Source organism: Aedes aegypti, chromosome 2, assembly GCF_002204515.2.
Source record: "Aedes aegypti strain LVP_AGWG chromosome 2, AaegL5.0 Primary Assembly, whole genome shotgun sequence".
In the NCBI taxonomy this organism is placed as follows: Eukaryota; Metazoa; Arthropoda; class Insecta; order Diptera; family Culicidae; genus Aedes; species Aedes aegypti.
The window spans coordinates 183,729,891-183,749,543 of NC_035108.1; the positions used below are offsets into that span (position 1 = coordinate 183,729,891).

Consider the following 19,653-nt stretch of genomic DNA (forward strand, 5'->3'; position numbering starts at 1 on the left):
CTGGAGCACCATAAAAGCAGACATCAACAACGCAACCGAGGGCATCGTAACCCCTGTATGATAGTTTACGCGAGAATTTAATCCATATCGACGATTATCGCGCACAATTTCTAAAAAAAATCTACTCAATCTGGATTAAATTTAGCTTACCTTTATTGCATATAAAAGCTGTGTCTGAAAATTAGAACTGCCATACCTACAGGAAGAATATATACCTTTAATTGTCACCAAGGGTCCTATTTAAGCTTTTGTAACAAACGGGGGCCCAGATAGCCGTAGCGGTAAACCCGCAGCTATTCAGCAAGACCAAGCTGAGGGTCGTGGGTTCGAATCCCACCGGTCAAGGATCTTTTCGGGTTGGAAATTTTCTCGACTTTCCAGGGCATAGAGTATCTTCGTACCTGCCACACGATATACGAATGCAAAAATGGTCATTGGCATTGTAAGCTCTCAGTTAATAACCGTGGAAGTGCTCATAAGAACACTAAGCTGAGAAGCAGGCTCTGTCCCAGTGGGGACGTAACGCCAGCAAGAAGAAGAAGAAGAACAAACGACGACAGTGACTTTTCCGGAACATATCAACACATATTGTCGCAAAATAAATCTCATTTTAGATTTAGAACCAAGCAATAACTTTTTGCCTAGTGCCGGTAGACTCACCGAAATGTCATTCTCATACCAGGACCCCGCACGTTCTAATGAGATCCGCCAGCCAGACGTTGAGCCCGTAGACAACTGAATTTCTTCACACCGACTACGACGACGACGGGTTGCCAACAAACGGCAGCCAGTCGCAGTTCACTGTCTGATGCTTCAGTGAAAAAAAATATTATCGTGCACTAGGAAAAGGGTAACAATCACTGGTTCATCCACATATTGCCAATAAAATAATTCGACACAAGCAATAGTTGGGTATAAATAAGCAATAAATTTTCCTTATAACATTCAAGAATATATTTTCTGCCGGAAAAATTGCAAAAAACAGCAACAAAGCAATTAAAAATCGTCGTTTAGGATTTAAATACTTTCCAAGAAAAAACTGTATATAAACGCTAGAAAATGAGAAATTCTTCGCAGAATAAATAAAATTTAATTAAGATCTAATATATGATTTTGATATAGACTTCTGATTCAGTAATCAGTTCTCACAGTTTTCACTAAAATCTTTTTGATTTTTACTCACTTAAAATTTTGTTTTTTGTTATTTATTGTTAATTATCATAGTTAACTTGGATTTGTTGTGCTTATTTAAATATTATGAATGATAGTTTTAAATTTCTTGATGTTTATTCAATTTTTTCTTAAGATGTCGATTGGTTTTGTTTCCAAATTATCATTGCTTATTTTTATCGTTAACCGGTAGAAAAAAATTTCATTAATGTTATTTTTTGTTGTATTTCTATAAACGTTCAAAATATTGCTTATGTCTTATTACTGTGTTGGCTAGTTTTGTAGTTAACACAGAGTTTTTCCCGTCTTTGTATGCTTATTAATTTGGCTGCCCGCATCAGTGAGTGTCAAATTTCAAGAGCATGCCTGGCACATCAAGTGCAATGAGAGCTTATTGGATGATTGATTTACGATCCTGTCTGCAATGGTGCTGCTGGCTGCTGCTGTTCCTCCTTCTAATTCTGAGAGTCGCTGATGGCAAACGGCATCAAGTATGAAGCTTAGGTCTACATAGAAATCTAGCTTGGTTGTTGTACATGGTTTGACTTTTGTCGACGTCGGGAGCGATAGTACTATCTCTATGCAATAGATGCTCAATGCGCTACAATTTAGACTTGATGGATGTTTCGGTTGACCTAACGTGACTGACTCGCAGATGGATGTTGAAGGTTATTGGCCCCTTCCTTGGGGTCGGGAGTCTGGATAGCTTAAATCGATTCATTAGGTGTCGATGTCATTGATCGGTTCAATACGGTCAATAACATCATATATGGTTTTAAATTATTCCAATAACATATTAGTATTGTTTCAGGAGTTTTCAGTCTAAAATTTAAGTGATGCCATTTTTCTATTATAGACGTTTCAATGACACAAAAATGTGAGAATCAGGTTACGTTTCGGGAGAGGAGGATAGTATTCAATTTGAGCTCCAAACTTACATATTTTTGCAATTAATTCAGAGGGCAAGGACAGACTTTTAGAAGAGTGCATATTTAATTACCTACTTTTTTGTCGTGCAGCAGTGCTATCAATTACGATTTAGACTGTGTTTTCTACTCCCAGAAATCAGCAGCATAAAATGAACATATATTTCCAATAATCGTTTCTGTAAGTGGCTGAATTTCTACTTCATGGTAAATCAGAACAATCGAAGTTGCTCGTAAAATCAATGAATTCCGAGTCATTTGGCCGAATGCCATTTGGCTGAATGCCATTTGGCTGAATGCCGTTTGGCCGAATGCCGTTTGGCCGAAAGGGTCATTTGGCCGATATTGAAAACAAAAGTGAACTACAGCTAATATGGATTTATAATGAATTTAAAAGATGAATTTTTAAGAAGATATTCGGCTTATTCATAAAGAAAAATAAATCATCATGTGTATATAAAATGTTAGCTATTTAATATTAGCTTAAGAAACAGTCAATGCTGAAAGAAAAACATCCTAAGAATGAGCAATTATTCACTTCTCTGCTAGTGCCAATAGCCACCAGCAGTTTTCGCATCGCGCTTGTAGTAAGCTTTTGGCAGTAACTGAAACGGTTAAAGACTATTCTTCAATCTGCTGGATCGTGTAGCTCCGATACCTCGAATCGTACTAAATATATTTCATAGTGCTAGCAACCACAAGTCTGGCAATTCACACGTTGCAATCGTAATCTTGGAAGAGAATTTGTTAACCTTAATTCCAATGAATATGAAAAATACTTTTCTTTTGAAAGAACATTCTATGATCAAAAGAAGGGAGAATCTCTCATGAAAATTTGAGCATTTGTAATGCATATAATCGTTTTATCAGTTCAACTACAAAGAACTGCCGATGATTTTAAAAAAGGTAAAAAGAGTTCTGGACCCGAATGTACACAGATGACTCATATATCATTTTTTTTCAATCGACTATCAATAAAAAATATGTGAAAAGCTCTATGTTTAAAAGAATGAATCATGAATTTGATTCAAAGATGAAAACATTACAAAGTGATGCTAGACGGCCATTTATATATATATATATATATATATATATATATATATATATATGTACATTAGGGCGATTCAAATTTTAAAAATGTGTGAAAATCAAATCTCACATATGCTCCTTACTATCCTTACCATAAAAATAGTGTTCTGTGAAATTTTCAGCTTTCTAGGTGGTGAGTTGAAGGTGGCCCAAAGACAATGTAGGATTATATGGAAATTACTATGGATAAATTTTGAGAGATGTTCCAAACACATTAGTACTGTAATGTAAGTAGAAACTTCTTCTTCTTTTTCTTCTTGGCATTTACGTCCTCGCTGGGACAGAGCCTTCTTCTCAGCGTAGTGTTCTTATGAGCACTTCCACAGTTATTAACTGAGAGTTTTCTTTGGCTTAGTGGCCATTTTCGCATTCGTATATCGTGTGGCAGGTACAATGATACTCTATGCCCAGGGAAGTCAAGGAAATTTCCGTTACAAAAAGATCCTGAATCGACCGGGAATCGCACCCAGACACCTTCAGGATGGCTTTGGTTTGTAGCCGCTAACTCTAACCACTCGACTAAGCAAGGCCCCCAATGAACGGGGTCTGTGATATGCTAAACAACCGAGAACTTTTAAAAAAATAGCAATGTACATTTTTTTTTCTGACAACAGTGCCACTAGCGCTCTACTATGTACTCATATTTCTATTAGTATACCTCTACAACTCCACGGTTGTCATCCTTTCAATGGATTAGTGGAATAAAGTGAAGATCTGGGAGTTTTTTTTTGTCGGTGACGTAGTCCATGAAATATTTAAATCTAATCAGATTCACGATATTACGTAATCATCATTTTAGGGACAAAATGTCAAACGCCAAAACGAATCCTGAAATTCTCAACAGTGATTTGATTTAGTTATTTTTATTAAAATTAAATGCTAATAACCCCTCTACCGGCAGCTTCATTTTTTACCATCAAAAAATATTTAAATCGCAATAACTATTTTGTTTCTCAATATTTATGCACCATTTTTCATAAGTTTTCAAAAAACTCCTCTAGTTTAAGAATTCGTGTCGATATTTATCCTTGGTGATCTAGTTTTGAAGATATTCCGATGTTCCTTGGGGGATGTCTTGGGCCCCATGTCCATGTTAAATGACTTGGGCAGCCAATTTGTTTTACGTCAATTTATCAAAAAAAATGAAATGTGGGCTTTATAATACCAGTTAATAAGGAGCTACTCTGAAAAAATCATTCAAATCGGTTTAGTATTATTGGAGTTATCTGAATATAACGATACGATATTTCACAATAAGGGTATTCAGTTAACAGCGTAAATCGCTGTGTATTTTGATTATCCGAAATGTTTCACGACATTGCGTAAACTGCAAACGAAACATTTCGAATTGTCAAAACTCGACACATTTTCAATCCAAGCATACATTGATCATCTTTAAAACTGTCATCATAAAATATTGCTGAGAATTTCGATGAAAATATATCTACCGTTCTGATTCAAATTCCGGACAGCTTCTAATTCCGGACACTCTAGTTTGTATGGGAAAGGTTTCAACTGAAATGTTTCAAAATTTTCCGTTCAAATGTTCCTAACTTTCGGGCGCATTTTAATAATAATTTTAAACTGCAATTCATGAAAAATTATGTTTGCGCAATTAGTTTTGACGTTGCTCGTACTATTTCGGGAGTTTAATTAATAATTTTACTAGTGAAGTGTTGGTTTTCGAGAGCTGTCCGGAATACGAAACAAGATGTCCGTGAAATGGAGCTAAAGTGAAGTTGCGTTCGGAATAAGAATCATAGAAAGATCATTAATATCTATTTATTTTAGGTAATTCAATCTATGTAATCCGAATCATCGCCCACCGTTCGGAAGCTAAGTGTTTTAGAATCCTGATAACGCACAGGTATCTTACATTATGTTTCAATTTATATGCTTTTCAATCGGTTATACTTTACTGAGCCTGTTGGGACAGCAGCGATAGGTGTTCGGACCTCTTATAGCATGACTCGTGTTTGCATGGTGCATGAGTCAGCTTTATAGCTGTAATTTTATTAATTTTAATTAGTTTCCAATTCATGTTTGTGTTATATATCGTGCTACTCAAATTTCTAGTCCTAAATGTACGTTTGTTAACTGTCCAACAATTTTAACTGTGATAAGCGACAACTTTAGCGGATAATTTAAGCAAAAAGATTTTAATTCAATGTTTGACTTCCTAGCTTTAGTAGATTTTAATCTGTTTTGTGTGTGTCTATAGTTACGTAAGCTCAATACAATCATCCAGTTTGACAGCTCCACCAGAAGGCAATACATCCGCATGATCGTATCTTGCCTCTACTGTGGCCTCTTGCTGTGCGACGAACGGGTGACCCTATCGCATCCGGGTGCTGGTTTGTCGTCGTTCGGAACAGAGCCCTTAAGTATCCGTAATATGAATCAAAAAGGTACATTAAATTGATAAAATTTAGTGAAAATAGCTTAGATGAGATGGCGCTTTGTAGGGTGTATAAAAGCAATTCTTGGGCGGAAAATTGAACGAAGTGTCCGGCGAACAGCTGGTGATGTAACTACCGTGGTGAATCAAAATCCGGACGGTACCGATATCCGGACACTCTGAATATATAATTGAATTAGAGTTAAAATTAAGGTTTAAAACGTTTGGTATTTATTATCATTTTTTATTGTTAACATTGCTAATTGTTCTACATTATTTTTAATCTAGTAGCCACTGACGAATAATTAATAAAAATAAAAACAAATAATTTGTTCGTGTTGGACGTCATTTCGTCACGATTCAACTCCAATCAAACTCCATCGACCGTTGATGAACGCGTGAACAATGTTTGGTTAAAATAATAGTTTGTGAAATATATTTTTATAGAAAGTTTTACCCATAAGTGCTTGAAAAGAGATGTTTTGAACGTATTGAGGCTCCAGTGCAGTTAAATATGTTGGAAACATATATTTATCCGTGTTTGAACAGACTGTCCGGCATTACGAGCCAGTGTTTCAAGATCCAGACATCATTTAAAAGACCCACGTATAAACAGTGTAAGTGAATTTTAAGGAAGAAAAAATGAAAGGAACAACTATGAGAAGCTTAGTGAGTTAACAGAAATCAATTGAGTGTTAAATAAACAGTGTATATCTTCCAGAATAACTGTTCGAGCCGTATCGACTGCAGTTCAAGCCATGTCCCCTTCAGCTCAGGTAATCAAGCCACTAAAAACACAAATTTGCTATTATTTTTGACATTGTTGTTCAAACGCGGACAAGTTCAATGAAGATTGATATTTAATTGTGTGGTGAAATGGGTTTCATTCGAATAAAACGAATATTACATGCCAAAATACAGTTGTCCGGATTTCGATCCAAAAGTGTCCGGATTTAAAGATATCGTTTGCATTAGGTGTCCGGATTTATAGACAAGACATGCTTCATTGTTTTAACGATTTTTATGCTGAAATCATGATTCTTACCAGAAATTTTAAATGATTCGTAAAGATCTGGCTTGAAACAATCTTTAAAGCAATATTACATTAGGAATTTTCCAAAACAACGCATTCTTTTTACAATTTGAACATTTGTTTCGACTTAAGTGTCCGGGTATTGATGCACCACGGTACAAATGATATGCGTGGAAATCTGCAGTTTTTTCTTTGATATCAACGAAGTATAACTCTAAAAATACTAAGCGTTCAGTTCCACTACACTATTGTCCACATTATCGATTTTTGTAATTCGAGTTATTGAATAAATTGTATTCGACTAGAATAGTTTGACTAGATTTTCTGAAAATGAAGCAATGGTTGCAATCGAATGAGACCTTGGTGGGTAGCACGGCATAAAAATTAACAAGGCAGACTCTCTACTGATGTAAATATCAAGTTTGATTGTAAACATGTGACGTCACTCCTATCGTATCATATACCTTCAGGAGCACTAGATCATTTTTTCGTAAATTTGTTCGAGGTAGATAGGGATGACGTCGTCAAGTAGCTGTCAGTTTTGGGAATATATCACCTTCTCAATATAAGTACACCGTGGGTGGGTAGGAGACTCTATAGTCCTGAGAACCAAAAACCTAATTATGTGATACTTCGAAAAGAGCTTTCATTTTTCAGTAATTGATACAAGAATAATCGATTTAATCTTTATTTTAAATGACCATCGATCGGCAGGGGTTTCGAGCATCTCACGAAAGCCACCACGAATTGAACTGTTTCATATCCAATCATCTAACACACAATTAACAACACTAAAGAATGCTATCTAACGTTCTCCAGATTGTAAAAAATAAGGGTCATTCAAACTTGGCATTCGATACCGTGAAGAAAACGATCATTATTCTGAATATGCAACGAAATAATCCAATAAAAAAAAATTCTGAGCACAAATATTGACAAATTCGCGAAGCACTTTGAGCGATCTTGATGGGTGACTAGATTATGTATTTGTCATCAAGAAGAATTATTTCATTTGAAACATTTCTTGAATTATTTACGCAGAATACAACTTTACGCAACTTTAAGTGAATACCCCTAATATACTCTCATTAATTTACTCTTTCGGAGAGTGAATATCCGAATACGATAAAAATTCTGTAACCTGAGTTTTTTACGTGGGTTATGGCTACGCTTGGGCCCCCAAGGAATTTCGGAATATCTCCGGATCCAGGAGATCAATTATCAATATCGACACAGATTCTAAAACTAGAAGAGTTTTTTTGAGAACTTGCGAAGAAATGGTGCAAAAATATCGAAAAACAAGAAAGTTATCGCGATTTGAATATTTTTTGACGGTAAAAAATGAAGCTGCTGGTAGAGGGGTTAATCATGATTTGCACATATTGTATTATTTATGTTTTCGGAAAAGAATCATCCTTTCAGGAAATTTCCGTCTTCTTTATATTTCTTGCACTGTTAACCAAACTACAACACTGTTGTTTGTATTCAACTTAACTTGCTACGCTCGGTTCTTGAATTCCTTAACCATCGAGCAAGAGCTGAATGATGGTGGTCAAAAACTGTCAAACGCATGGAAAATAATTTAAAAGTTACTAAACTGTATCTATATCTGTATCTATCGCTGTATGATTAGAAATTGAGTGTGATGTGAATAGACAACTTTGTGAGTTTAGCGCTTCTTCTGGTTTTAGCTTAGGATTTTGGTTTCTCTTTTTTACAAGTTACAACTTGTTACCTTCTGAGTTATTTGGTCACCATGAATGATGGTGGTCAAAAACTGTCAAACGCATGGAAAATAATTTAAAAGTTACTAAACTGTATCTATATCTGTATCTATCGCTGTATGATTAGAAATTGAGTGTGATGTGAATAGACAACTTCGTGAGTTTAGCGCTTCTTCTGGTTTTAGCTTAGGATTTTGGTTTCTCTTTTTTACAAGTTACAACTTGTTACCTTCTGAGTTATTTGGTCACCATGTGGCTCGATGGCTAAGTAAATGGTAGGAATCACATTTTTATCTGATTTATATGTTCACGTAATCTCAAAATCATATAGAAAGAATCGCCAAAATTATTTTAATTGCTTTGAAATGAAAGGAGGGCTATATGCGGTATGCAGTGAATTTAAGTAATGTTCAGTGTAATACATTCAATTTGCTATTTATCATTGGTATTGCTGTGTGCGTTTGAAATGCAAATATCAAATGCGAGAACAACAAATGCGGTTAGATTTTCAACAAGGAAGGCGATGTCAAAGATTGATTTTCATTACTAGGTTGACGGTGATATGGACTATGGTTGCTAAGTACCCTTTGGTTATTTTGTGTTACCGCATTTGAAGCCCAGTTATGATTTATTTGCACGAAAACGCAACAGCAATACATTGGTGTTCTTATTTTTATAGCAAAAGCAAGAAAACAAATACGTAACTATTCATACGTCCGTTTTTTACGATCTCTAGAATGATAGGAAAGAGTTTGTCGGTGGCCTACACTGTCGTTCTACGCATATTTGTTCAGTGGTCCATAAGGTTTACATAGAACAGCGGTTTTCATATCGTGCTCGAGGCCATGGCAGGTGCTCCACGACAGTTTTGAAATTTTTTATCAATGCCTTTAAATATGTCAACTTTTCGCATTAAAATACGCAGCCATATCGAGAATGTTCAAGATTTAGAATTTAAAGAACAAAACCGATCGAGCTTATCAATTAGTAACTCGTTGGTTTGTTGTACCATTTACGTCGAGGTGGAGTACGAAACATAGTTTCTACGAGTTTTACATAACCATGTGTAAAACCAAATATACTTAAATTTGAATGCAAACTTTGTACAGTTTAATCTTGTAATAAAAAAGTTTGTTCAATTAAATACAATCAATCTTTTTAGATAAGAACTAAAATTGAAAAATAAAACCATATTTAATGAAAGATTTACCAACATAAATGGCACAAATCTCCCAACTGGTGGGGAACGTGCCTTTGGAGCCGGCCTTCTGAACATAAATCTTACTTCATGATTTTCGTAGGAATTAAAAGGTCAATTTGAGCGTGCACAAAAATCCAGATTAAGAACTGAGTGATGATGAAGGACAAGTGCTCAACGATACAATTTTATTCCAAAAAGTGCTCCGCGAGCCAAAAACGCTGAAAGCCCCTGACATAGAACATGGGACAAGTAGGCGTAAAAGGCAGTACATGTCTCACACGTCTCACGACACCATTCCTTCTCTCTTTTTCGATCCGCTAACGATGGATCAAACCAACAGAAGGATTTTACCTTCTCATATGAATACCTCTTTCATAAAATAGCCCAAACTGCAAATGTTTGCGAAGCAGGAATGAAATCCTGTAAAAACATAGTTTAAGTATTGTAAAAATTCTACGCGCATCATTACTTTATCTATCGCAACATACATCAACAAAAAGAATGTTAGAATATGGAAACAGTAGCGATGTGAGACCGAGGACAAGTACAGTATAAGACAAGAGACAAGAGAGGATACGAAAGATGGAACGGGGCCCCGGTAAAGCGTTACGTTCTAGACGTTATAATTTTCGACGGCCGCATAAAAAATTGCTGAAGGCGTAGCATTTGAGCAGCCGTATATCGGGCCAAAACCTGCATTTCGTTAGTATTTAAGGCACATATACGGCTTGCTAGCATTAAATTAACTTGCAGTAAAGGCGCATATACTGGTAAATAAACACTTTTTTAGGTGTTTATTGGTTACCTGGGTAGTCAATGAAAACAACGAAATTGGTGGAAATCGAGATTATTTCGACCGACATTACTTCGATAAACCAAGAACTTGCTATACAGCACATAAGTACTTGCTCTCTCAATCAGAATTTTCATAGAAACTATCGTATATTGAGCATTTTTGCATTGTTTGTAAAAACCACAAGGTAAGAAAATAATTTTAAATCAAACATTTTATTGACTTAACTGTACCATCGTGTCTGCAGCTATGGCAAAGTTGACAAAGTATGCTATTAGTCAATAACTGTGGAAGTTCTCTTAGAGCAGTAAGCAGATAGGCAAATTAATTCATCCTTAACAAATAATCAATAGTAGATAGAACCAGGGCTAGATTTTCAAATATAAGGGCCCAGGGCTTTTTTTTCGGTATTTCAATAGTTTTCCGGTCCAAAAATAGGAGTCATATATCCTTTGTCGAAGTTCTAAAAGTTGTTATACTTTGACTTAGTATTAGTCATTTACCATTTTGAGATGTTTCAAACAATCGATTTTAAATTTAATGTCTTTTCAACAAGCGGTTTTTTAAATGATCGAAATCAATATTTTTCACATAAAGAAGGAGCTTATTGTCATTTTGAGATTAAATAACTGAGTCTAAGAAGTTTAAATTTTTTGAAACTTTTAGAATATCTGTAAATTTTGCCAGAACACCTTTGTTGAAATATATCTCCAGTATTTTTTTTAACAAAAATGCAAACATAAATTATTTGTTAGTTCAGTGAAGTGATTAACTTCAGATTATATTAAATAAAAGCCAACCACGGAAGATCAGGTGTACGAAATAAAAAATCGAGCATTTAAAATATCCATTGTTACGGACTGTTTTATAAAAGTCATATCAAGTTCAAATTCTGCAAAATGCTTGTTATCATATCTGTTTCCAAAAGTTTAAAAATGTTAACGAAGTCTTGATTAAATTACATACCGGGTACCCCCGTTGGTTTGAGTGGATTTATTCTGAACACTTTATACCCGCTAGTTTATTTATTTCACGTTGTTCAAATTAAAAATGTTTTAAAAGTCACTCACTTCTTGGAATGGAGTGAAAGAAAATGGAACATTGAGGAATGAAACGCAAAATCAAATCAAAACAGCCAAAGATGTAACCGAAAGTAAGATTTTCTGTTCTGGGTAACAAGAAATTCAAATTAAAAATGAATCCGATGGTTTGCATAAGATAGGGTTCATAATAGTGAGGGTGCACGGTAAATATATTTGAGAACATTGAACAAGTTCCAAACTGTATTTTTCTAATTGCTCCAGTTGCAAGTACATGGCCAGGGTGATCATCGGCCATTATAGTTTATAATATGTAGAGTGCTTCGGAAAACCCAAGCAAGATGGTTCGTTTTCGGGACGCCGAGAGTTTGTTTTTGTTTTTGAAGAGTGTTTCAGAAAGCCGAGGAAAGACGGTTCATTATCGGGACGCCAAGAATTTTTGCGGTTGTGATTGTATGAGTGCGAAAAGATATTCGTGTTCAGTCGAGGATGGATTACAAACTGATGAGCTCGTTTCATACCTATGATAACACATTTTTTTCATGACATTTTTTTATGTAACATTCAAACAATATGGTTTGCATAAGCATAAGCATAGATGAGCGTACAATTCGTAGTTGCTACTCCGTGATTGACCAGAACAATCGAAGTTGCACAGGGAATTAATGAATGGGGCTTGGAATTAGCTTACCATTCATCGCCCGCCCCCGCAGGAGCAAGTGTCAAGGTTGAAGGATCAAACAGAACTCATTTATCGTTTCATGACTCTTCACAGTATAAACTCGAAATTGTCAAAAATGTCGAATGTGACAAATATGCAGTTATGGGCAGTGTATCACATTAACCCTCTTATTCTCAAATTTTTATTTTTGATCTAAGTATCATATTTTGCAATCTAAAATCGATCTAAACACCTTTTGGATAATGATTTATTTTTACTCCCAAATGAATGAGTTTTGGTTTTTCATTTCTGTAATTTTTATTTTTGAGCATTGAGATCCTCTTTCATACTTTTTCATTTTTTCAAGTAACTTCAATTTTCTGGAAACCGATTTTTGATAATAATAAAAATTTGAGTTTTTATAGTACTTTTTTAATTTTTTTGTTTTGTTTTTTTTCTGGGACATATTTTATTGTCCGTGTAACTAACGGAAAATTTAGTTGAAAGCATTTCAATTCCACTAGGCTCTTCTTCTGTGATAGGTTGATTGTAGAAAAATATATATGTATTATATATTTTCAAACATATTTCAAAAATAAAAAAAAAATGTTTCAAAAGTCGTATACAACTTTCTTAATATGCGTGTTATGGATCAAGATTTATGCCAAAACAAAAACCATTTTTATTTCTGAGCTAAGAAAAAATACACAAAATTACAAAAGGTACCCCGTCTAAGGGCGGGTTGGGTTTCAGAGGATCAAGTTGATTTAAGCGTATTTTCATTAAAATTTCAGTTGTTGAAAGCTTGTAAGATCAGCACTACCGTGCAATCACATATGTGCATGCGGCTTGAGCAGCAGCTCGTCATAGGTGGCTATGACGCGCTCAGTGATTACCATCAAGCTATGGTCAAGAAATACAAAGCAGTATTGCACGAACTTAACAAATATTTTTCAGATAGTTAAAACACCAACTTTATAAATTTTAATCATGATATACTCTTCAACAATACAGTATGGGCCATAAAACATGCGAAAATCGTCATATCATGTTTTATGGTAGGTTTTTTGATGAGAGCTTCTAAAACATCAACGATGGAGTGAGATTCTACACAGGCCTTATCTACAGTATTCGCCCATATCAAATGATAGAATTGATTTATACCTGGATCATTGAAGACTTAAACATATTTTCGAAAAAACGGCTCATTTTGGAGAGCCGTGGTTGAGCCTTCATATAACTGTGATAAGCCGCTCTGTTTTGCTCAAAACCTATGAACTATTATATTGATATAGGTTGTTTCTAACTAAAGAAACAAATCTCTTCCTCAAAAATCGGTTTTAGACTTCCGTAATATATTTTTTTTAAACTTTAACAGAAAAATGAAGGCATATCGAACCCACAGGATGCAAATGCCCTCAAAACTAAGACCCTGGTGGTATTTTTCAAAAAACGCACTCAAAAACATAGCTAGTTTCCTCAGCATTGGATCGACCGAAATTTTAAAACAAAGCGTCATTAAAATCGTAATCTTATATTCTTTAAAGAGCACTTACGAAATTTTTGCGGAAAAATCAAAAGAGTATTCAAAATTAATGAAACAGTCATTCCAGTCATCGTGCAAAAGTTTGGGTTCACCTGAACTTACTTAAACCACAAAAAACTTGAGAAATCTCAAACCAATCATGTACGCGCCATTTTTTGCGTTTGAAAAAGCTATGAATTATTGAAATCTGTTGACAAATGGCAGAGATATTGACGAAAATGATTTGCGGCTCAGGTGAACCCAACCTTTTGCAAGATTTGCATCATACTGAGGGGTGAACCCAAACTTTTGCATGATGACTTGAATGACTGTTCCATTGATTTTGAATACTTTTCAGATTTTTCCATAAAAAAATCGTGAGTACTCTTTAGAGAAAACCGGAAATTTTTGATTATTTTTTCATGTAAAAAAACAATTTTTGTGGAATTTTATATTTTTCTTCAAAAGTCAAAATATTTAGTTTCCATTCCGTCCAAGAAAATTAATCGGTCAAACTGTTCTAAACTTATGATTTTTTTAGAAATAAAATTTTTGAAAAATCGTGATTTTTCTGGTCACCCTAATGAAAAAATCCAAAAACACGTGTATCCTTATTTCGGATAAGGAACAAAATAGCATATATGAAGAAAACTTTCCCAATGATGGTTTAAGTTCATGTATCCATCGTAACATTTTCAACATTTTTTAACAGTGACGCATTAGACTGATGCAAATTTGAAATTTTTGCTCCCCTATGCTTGAACGGTGTCAATTATGATAAATATCATTCTCCCAAAATTTGAAGCAATTTGGAAGAAATTTGGTTGTGCACACATTATTTTAAGTTTATATGGAAATTACTACGAAAAAGACAAAGCTTTTGTGTTCAGTCCTCTAACTACTCGAAATAATAATCTATGGAAATGTGAATAAACTCTTCTCATGTGAAATTTTCCCAGCTACAACTTTTCCGAAGACCACATTTTGATGGGACGTAAGGATAATTTGTTATTATTGGTAACAAAGTCTAAACCATGCTGAGATCATTCAATTACTTTCAGAGCAACACTGGTTTTTTGCTGTAGAACATTACTTTGATCTATTCTTCCCGCCAGGAGTACCACTGTTGCCTGCCGGCCAGTTGGTTCAGCATGCAAAATGCATACCCAGTTTATGATTATGAATAGTAATTTATCCTGACGTCCAATCAAAATGTGGTCTTCGGCAAAGTTGTAGCTGAAAGGATTTCACATGAGAAGATTGTGTTCACTTTTCCATAAAACATCATGACGAAGAGATAGGAGGCTGAACACAAAAGGATGGCGTTCTCCATAGTAATCTCCATATGAACTTCAAATGGCCTATGCACAGTCAAATTTCTTCCGATTCATTTCAAACTTTGGGAGGGTGCTATTTACCATAATATAAGTCGTTTAAGCATAGGGGAGCAAAAATTTCAAAATTTGCATTACTCTAGTAACGCATGCCATCAAAATCTGAAGTAAATTTTGCGTCATATAAAGCATAAAAGAACTTTTCAAACTGTTTCACTTTATTAAAACAAACGGAATGTTCACAGAAAATATCATATATCGAGCATTATTGCATTATTTTACATATATAAAAAAAAATCATTTAAACATTTCATTGACTTACTTGGGTTTAGAGAAATAACTATGACAAATTTGGCAAAGAAAGCTCTCAGTCAATAACTGTGGAAGTATTCTTAGTGCACTATGCTGAGAAACTAAATAACTAATTCTAAAAAATTATCATCATTATAGAAACAAACTGATTCCCTTCTACCTGCCAGTAATGTTGAAAACAGGATTGAATATATTCGCAATCACTCTTTGGCAAACCAATTACAACAAACGTCCTATCCCAAGGATACAGTTGCGCAACCAGGAGGGGGATTTGGGGGTCAACCACCCCCCCCCCCAGAGCCAAAAAAATTAAGGATTACCAAGTATATTTTTGAAACTCATTACTACACATCTTATGCAACCACGCAGCAGTAACTCAGTTTGATTCTTACAAACACTAGGAGTTTCAGTGGTTTAAAGGTTACATCTTCAAAATTGTTTTTTTTTCAACTCTTGTAAGTATTTGTTTAAAAAAAAAACTCATAAATAACGAAATTTTCTTGCTTTTTCCTAATACCAAATTGAGGGCTTTGTGTGAGAAGTTTGTCAAATATTTAGTAATCAGTTAAATATTCTTAAGGAAATCTGAAAATTATGATATAATATTCTTTGAAGTTCTCAAGATCTTCGTTTGGCCAACGTGGTACGAGCAACATAAATGCTCATTACTCAAAAACGGCTGCACAAAATTGTTTAATTTTTTCACAACAGGCACTCATAAATGTATTATTTTGGAGAGCGAATATCCGAAAAACATAATAAATCTGTGACTTGCGATGAGTGGGTTATGGCTACGTGTCGGTCCACAAAGAAATTTCTGTATATCTCTAGATCTAGATGACCAATAATCAATATTTGATCAATAGTTTTTTGAGAACTTGTGAAAAAATGGTGCATAAATATGGAAAAAAGTTATTGCAATTTGAATATATTTTTTGTAGTGAAAAAAAGATGCTGCTAGTAGAGGGGTTAACCAATAAGACCATAAAATCATCCAAAAACAAAACTTGATGGTCCTATTGAAAACAAACAAGATGTTCGCACATATTTGGTTATAAAATCTTAACAGTGAAAGTAAAACTTGTTTTCGACTTTTAGAATCGATTCTCTTAATTGTCGATGTTTTAATAAAAGACAGTTATGCTCGCACTGTAAGTTAGATGTTGCAATGCTGGTTTGCTTTCGACCAGCTGTAATAGTAGTTGCAATGATTTCTAAAGCAATAGTTTGCGTTTAAAGATCATTCTCATCGTTAAAAATATGAATATATGTTTGAAGAACAACACAGATGGTCGACTGTGTCGTGTCGATGTATTGTAAACTTGTTCAATCAATTTTTACTATGCGTGTTAAAATAGTGAAGTTCACTCAAATCTTCAAGTCGATTTTTTCTAATTAAAAATACCCCCTCAAATTCAAACTTACAAAACCCCCCCCAAAACCAAATCCTGGTTGCGCTACTGCAAGGATACCAGTATAAAATATTTCGCACATGGAAAAAATCAATGTTCGAAGAGCCCAGCTAGTTTCATTACGTAGAAAATGTTTTTGGCTTCCAAGAGCAAATAGTATCTTCGTGCTTGCCACACGATATAATAATGGAAAAATGGTGAATTGTTAAGGAATGTTCTAATTGAATTATTGTAGAAGTGTTCTCTAAGCTGAGAAACAGGCTCTGTCTCAGTTGAGACATAGCTCCAGAAAGTAGAAGAAGACAATTAAAATACAATACCATCGGGACTCATGCCCTGAATCGACCATCCCACCATAAATCCATCACCAGCTCTCACCCGTGTCTGACGTGCTCTCATCAAAAACTCCTCAAAAGCTGCCACGCGGAGAGAGAGACACACACTGTTTGCTTACCCTCCCTATTATCGCACGTTTCCTGCTGGTTGGTATCTCCTCCACATCTGCGCATCCTTTTTAGCGCATAAACAAACCGCCTTCCCCAATCCCACCCCCCGGGCTTTTGTTCACTGCCTCCAACGTGGCACATTTCGGCACGATCCTCTTTACAACAATAGGGGAAAATTTGTTTGCAACAAAAAGGAAAACATCAAGAGCTCTCTTGCCGGCTTGATGCCTCATCGGTTCGGATTCGGATCATTTTCCCTTTCGAGAGTGTAGAGAGTGAGAGTTGATGGTGTATCGGGTGAGCGAATCCTGAAAATTGGCCGCCGTCGGTCTACAGCTGTAATCATTCGCAGGGCGGCTGATTTTCCACCTGTTTTTCATCCGACTCGAAAGGAAACGCGCTTTTCACGAATCAGTCGTATTTTTCGCGCCGTTCATGTTGGACGTGGATTCGCCAAGCAGCGTCAATTCGGGATTCTTTCCAAGCTAGGTTTGTTTAGTCCACTGTATTGTGAAGTTTTCCAAGTGAGAGTCGTTCTTCCGGGTGGAGCGCGTGTGTCACGAGCAGTGCCGTAGCGTGCGGTTGGCCAGGTTGGCACCCGCCAAGGGCGCCAGCCTTCAGGGGGCGCCAAAATGCGTGACATGCTTGGTAAAATTTTAGAAGATACATATATAAAAATGGTGCTCCTGAAAAAAACCTAAATATAATAATCATAATTGTGGGCTCTAGATAGTCAAAGCAGTAAATGCGCAACTATTCAGCAAGAGTATAACGAGGGTCGTAGGTTCAAAACCCGCCGATCGAGAAACATTTTGGGTTGGAAATTTTCTCGATTCATCACTGAATTGTTTGCAACACAATATCTTGAAAGATACTGAAAAATTAGTTCGGTAATTTAAATCTCCAGTGAGAAATCTCAGACTTATCACCATGCATAATTAAAAACTATTCAATACTTGCAATGATTTGTAGAATACTTCATCATTATTTAGAAATCACAAAGATAAAGCATCAGCAGTTCAAAGTTTAGGTGGATCAGCTTAGAGTATATATTAATTAAAAAATTATTTTTTGAAAGGAATAGTTGACATATTCTTTAAAACTATCAGCAGTTGTTCTCACATTTTTTAATTACCAAAATATGGCTTATTCATTGTATTGATGGCATTTATTTAAAAATCTAAACAATTGTCTAGCTTTTTTTTTTAAGAAAAGGCACTACACAAAATTTAAAAAAGATTGATAGCTCCCAGTAGGTTCTGCAGATTCATCTCTGGTCATATAAACAGGAAATGTTTTAGAAAATACAATATAACCTCCGAGCTATCAGACAGTCCTCCTAAGCAGGGCGGTATTTACGGGGGTCCAAGATCCAAGGGAACTCCCACATAGTACGACTCAATTGATAACTATTGAACATTCAAGAATAACTATAGATAGCGATGAATGGTGCCTATATATTGAATCACATCGAAAAATTTGAAAATTTCAAAGTTTCTGATTTTAAATTAGAGTATAATCCTTTGACTTTCAATCTTAATGACTTTTGGGCTTGTCTGTAGTGGGCAGTACATTCGCCCTATTGTTTTATTTATTTATTTATTTATTTGCTTCAATACATGTAGAGTAAGGACTTCTCCTTATTTATTTGTACAATAAGGTCCTAAAGGCCTGTCCCAATTTTAATGCCAAACGCTGAATTTTAGGCACATGTTCACACATGTTTACTCAATTTTTTAATGTTTTTCTTTAGTTCAAGTCCAAAAAACATGTTTTTAGATTTTGTCACACTCTTTGGCTTAAACACAAATTTTGGGTGTATTTTACTTTCCGTGTCCCTTCCGAAATGTCAGATAGGAACAACCCCAGTGTTAAAACTAAAAGCCTTGTGGTATTTTTGTCGATTAAGCGAACGTCAAACATGATCAAAAGTGTCAAGGTTCATTTATGGACCCAATTTTTAAATTAAAGTTTAAATATGATGTAGCTGTTATTTGAGAGGGAAAAATTTCTAAAATAGTTGCAGTAACATGCTCTTTCGTGTCATTAAATAAAAACAAGAATTCATTAAACATTTTAGGACCCAATTAGATGGAATTCGAATTCATTTTAATATCTTGACTAATTTGGTTTTGGATCTAAGTTTCAGTTTTTGTTTGTTTCTAACAGATTTGTCTGGTACTTTTTTTAAATGGAGTTCTGTTTGACCCTTCGACCTTGACGCTTGCTTCTTCGGAAGCGGGTCATGAGGGCAGAATTAATCGTGTTGCGCGTCGCTCGCGTGGCACTGTGGAATAGTATCGCGGGTCGCGGAACGCGTTAGTAGTGTTTGATCCTTTGATCTTGTCGCTTGGTCCTATGAGGGCGAGTGACGAACACTTATTTGGCGTTCAATTCGTTTATCGTTTACCAAAACGAATCCCTCCTCCATATAAAAACTCCCAGTGTTTACTTGTGGAAGTGCAGAGGACTCCTCGGCTTCCATAAAGCAAGTAACACGTCAATATTTCCCTCCTATCCCCAAATTGACCTGCATTCGGACGCAGCCGGCGCCGTTATTGTTTATTATAATAATGAGAGCACCAGTAC

At 35.3% G+C, this 19,653-nt stretch overlaps 1 protein-coding gene across 5 annotated transcripts in view; it reads left to right on the top strand.

Annotated features, from left to right (window-relative positions):
- Positions 1-17,484: 17,484 nt before the first annotated feature.
- The window catches only part of LOC5572637, a 348,615-nt gene continuing 346,446 nt past the window's right edge, over positions 17,485-19,653 (top strand). The window contains exon 1 of one of the 5 annotated variants that reach the window (XM_021843388.1): positions 17,485-17,553. The gene's annotated coding sequence lies outside the window, so the exon portion shown is untranslated. The remainder of the gene's footprint in view (positions 17,554-19,653) is intronic. The other 4 variants (XM_021843390.1, XM_021843386.1, XM_021843389.1 and 1 more) reach the window with 4 other exon arrangements.